Source organism: Pongo pygmaeus, chromosome 19, assembly GCF_028885625.2.
Source record: "Pongo pygmaeus isolate AG05252 chromosome 19, NHGRI_mPonPyg2-v2.0_pri, whole genome shotgun sequence".
NCBI classification, from domain to species: domain Eukaryota; kingdom Metazoa; phylum Chordata; class Mammalia; order Primates; family Hominidae; genus Pongo; species Pongo pygmaeus.
Window position 1 is genome coordinate 63,965,206 of NC_072392.2, and position 4,759 is coordinate 63,969,964.

Here is a 4,759-nt window from a genome sequence, read left to right on the forward strand (position 1 = left end):
GGAACACTTTTACACTGTTGGTGGGAGTGTAAATTAGTTCAACCATTGTGGAAGACAGTGTGGCAATTCTTCAAGGATCTAGAACCAGAAATACTACTTGACCCAGCAATCCCATTACTGGGTATATACCCAAAATATTATAAATCAATCTACTATAAAGACATATGCACACGTATATTTATTGCACCACTATTTACAATAGCAAAGATTTGGAACCAACCCAAATGCCCATTGATGATAGACTGGAATGTGGCACATATACACCATAGAATACTATGCAACCATACAAAAGAATGAGTTCATGTCCTTTTCAGGGACATGGATGAAGCTGGAAACTGTCATCCTCAGCAAACTAACACAAGCACAGAAAATCAAACACTGCATGTTCTCACTCATAATTGGGAGTTGAACAGTGAGAACAAATGGACACAGGGAGGGGAATATCACAAACCAGGGCCTGTCGGGGGGTAGGGGACAAAGGGAGGGACAGAATTAGGACAAATAACTAACGGATGCGGGGCTTAAAACCTAGATGATGGGTTGATAGGTGCAACAAACCACCATGGCACATGTTTACCTGTGTAACAAAGCTGCACATTCTGCACATGTATCCCAGAACTTAAAGTAAAATAAAAATAAAAAAAAAAGCCACTCCTAGTTCCAGGCTCTGCTGCATGATGGATGAAGGCATGGGATTATGAATCCCAAAAATCCTTTTGCTAATGCACTTCTTTTTTCAGGAAGTGATAAAAGTTGTTTTGTTTCAGCTCTAACAGTCATGCAGTTTATGTCTACACCACGCTGTACAAATTGTAGTCAATTACTTAAGGTTAACAATAGGAATTCCCCGTAGTAGTAAAGAAACTAGCTATTTGTAAGTCATTTGTAGTAATCTTTAGTAACTGATAATTAGACACTAATTAGCTCATTTGCTTAGTGTTGTTTTTACATAGTAAGACGCTTAATGAGTTAATTACAAGAAAAGGAATTGAGTGGTAATTAAATGCCAATTAAGGGGTTTTATATGTATGCAAAGTACATTGGTTAAACAATAATGTTTAAAACTAAAACGATGAACTAAATGATTCAAGGTAATGTGATGAGAATTGTTCTATTCTTACACGGATTATCATGATGCATTAGTCTTGCTTGATATTCAACAGATTAAACAAGTCTTAGGTTATTAGGGTTTCTCTATTTTGGCTCCATTGACATCTTGAGCTTAATAATACTTTTTTGTAGGGGGTGGGGGATGTCCTAGTCTTGTAGAATGTTTAGTAGCGTCACGGTCCTTTACCCATTAGATGCAGTAGTACTTTCTCAATTGTGACAAATAAAAATGTCTCCAGACATTGCCAAATGACCTCTGTGGGGGTGGGGAGGGTGAAGCAAAACCCCCTCCAGTTGAGGATACTAGGCTGTCCCCTAATGTTTTGTTTTTGTCGTGTTTTTCTTCAAGATTACTTTATTTTCATTACTTATGTGAAGTTGAATTTTTAGAGCTCATAATAACATCTGAGGGCTCCACTGACCAAATATATTACTAAGAATTAACTGCTACAGTGGTAAGAGCACTGAATTTGGTACCCAAAGATTTCAGCTCAGAGTAAGTGTCCCCCACCATTACGTGACCTTAGATGAGCAATATAACATCTTTGAATATAAGTTTTCTCATCTACGTAACAAGGATAAGAGAATAATCTCCAGTTTCGTGTAGGATTCTAAGACTTCTCAAGTAAAAACAAACCAGTACTTTGCAATATGACTTTTCACCCTTAGTCACAAAGATATTTTGGGATCATCCAGAACCCTCCTTGACCAATTATCTATTTTTCAAATTCAAATATATTTATTGAGTGCTTTCTACATGCCAGACACTTTTTCTAGGCACTGGAGACAAATTAGTGAACAAAATAGACTAATTCATGTTATGTTAGAGTGAGACAGTGTGTGGACACAAAAAAGCAGAGTTGGGGTAAAGAATTCAGTTATAAATAGGGTGATGTAGAAGTTCCTACTGAGGAGAAAAGACTTAAAAGAGATAGGGAAATGAGCCATGTGGGTATCGGCGGGAGAGTGTGGTGTCCAAGATAGAGAAACAGCTAGTGCAAAGCCTGTTTCCTTTTTCTTATCCAAAAGCCAAAATGTTTATTAACCTAAGTGGACATTATAATTGAAATTGTTGCTTATAATGTCAAAATTAGGTATTTTATTATAAATGTCTCATAATTTTCCTTTTAAAGGATGTGAATATATGTCTACAAGATATTTTAAAATAAGCATATGTATGCCTTTTAATACAATATTGGGATGATTTGAATAAATAAATAGAGAATAGTCCAACTAAGAATAGTGAAAGAAATGTTTTATTGAGAGTCAATTACAAAATAGGCAAACACTGTTGCGTTATTTATTGTCTTTCTGTAACATTAAATTAGTTACTCTTGTCAGATTGAGTTTTTGACAAGAATATTTTGGCACTACATTAAGAAGTCATACTATGACCTTTACAATTTGAAATCTTCCAGATAACTATAAAAGCTCTAGTCAGTGTAATTGGAAAGTCTCAATGTAAATCTCTCAGCCTAGATGATACTCAGCCATCTGTCCTCAGCTTAAATAATCCTCAGGAAAGATGTAAAAGAATTATATTCCCCAAATTATTGTATGCTCATAACAGTTTTTCTGTGGGCTTTATACTTAAAAAAATAACCAATTAATATATATTTAGGAGTATAAGTGCAGGTTTCTTACATGCATATATTGTGTAATAGTCAAGTCTAGGCTTTTAGTCTACCCATCATCCAGGTAGTGAACAGTGTACCCAATAGGTCATTTTTCAACTCTCAACATTCATCCCTCTCCCATCCCCTCCTTTCATACTCTTCAATGTCTATTATTCCATTTTGTATGTTGATGTGGATGCATTGTTTAGCTCTCACTTATAAGTAAGAACATGCAATACTTGACTTGCTGTTTCTGAGTTATTTCACTGAGGATAATGACCTCCAGTTCCAGCCATGTTGCTACAAAAACCATGAAGTCATTCTTTTTTATGACTGAGTAGTATTCCATTGTATATATGTACCACATATTCTTTATCCATTTCACTGTTGATGGATGCTTAGGTTGATTCTCTATCTCTGCTATTGTGAATGGTGCTGCAATAAGTATACAAGTGCCAGTATCTTTCTGATATAATGATTTCTTTCCCTTTGGGTATTTACTCAGTAGTGGGATTGCTGGATCGAATGGTAGCTCTATTTTTAGTTCTTTGAGAAATCTCTATGTTGTTTTCCATAAAGGTTGTACTAGTTTACATTCCTACCAACAGCATAAGTATTCCCTTTTCTCCCCATCCTTGCCAATAACTGTTGTTTTTAGATGTTTTCATAATAGCTACTCAGACTGGTGTAAGATGGTATCTCATTGTGGTTTTAATTTGCATTTTTGTGTTGATTGGTGATGCTGTACATTTGTTAATATGCTTGTTAGCCACTTTTATGTTTTCTTTTGTAAAGTGTGTTCATGTCTTCTGCCCACTTTTAAAAATGATTAATTTTTGTTTCAATAGTTTTTGGGGTGCAAGTGGCTTTTGGTTACATGGATAAGTTCTTCAGTGGTCACTTCTGAGATTTTTGGTGCACCCATCACTTGAGGGTTGTATACTGCACACAATACATAGATTTTTTTATCATTCACTGTCTCCCAACCATCTCCCCCAAGTCCCTAAAGTTCGTTTTATCATTCTTATGCCTTTGCATCCTCATAGCTTATCTCTCATTTACAAGTGAGAACATGCAATATTTGGTTTTACATTCCTGAGTTACTTTACTTAGAGTAATGCCCTCCAGCTCCATCCAAGTTGGACATCCAAGACATTATTTCATTTCTTTTTATGGCTGAGTAGTATTCCATGGTGTATATATACCACATTTTCTTTATCCACTCATTGGCTGATGAGCATTTAGTTGGTTCCAAATTTTTGCAATTGCGAATTGTGCTGCTATAAACATGTGTGCACATGTGTCTTTTTTCATATGATGACTTCTTTTCCTTTGGGTAGATACCCAGTAGTGGGATTGGTGGATCAAATGATAGTTCTACTTTTAGTTTTTTGAGGAATCTCCATACTGCTTTCGGTAGTGGTTCTACTAGTTTATATTTCTACAGTGTAAAAAGGTTCTCTTTTCACCACATCCATGTCAATATCTATTGTTTTTTGACTTTTTAATTAAGGTCATTTATGCAAAAGTAGGGTGGTATCTCGATGTGTTTTTAATTTGCATTTCCCTGATAATTAATTATGTTGAGCATTTTTTAAATATGTTTCTTGACTGTTTGTGTATCTTCTTTTGAGAATTGTCTATTCATGTCCTTTGCTCACTTTTTGATAAAATTATTTGTTTTTTTGTTGCTCATTTGTTTGAATTCCTTGTAGATTCTAGATATTAGTCCTATGTTAGATACACAGTTTGTAAATATTTTCTCCCACTCTGTGGGTGGTCTGCTTACTCTGCCGATTATTTCTTTTGCTGTGCAGAAGCTTTTTAGTTAAATTAGGTTCTATTTTATTTTTGTTTTTGTTACACTTGGTTTTGGGGTCTTAGTCATGAAGTCTTTGCCTAAGCTAATGTCTAGAAGAGTTTCTCTTATGTTATCTTCTAGAATTTTTATGATTTCAGGTCTTAGATTTAAGTCTTTGATCCATCTTAAGTTGATTTTTGTATAAGGTGGAAGATGAGGATGCAGTTTAATT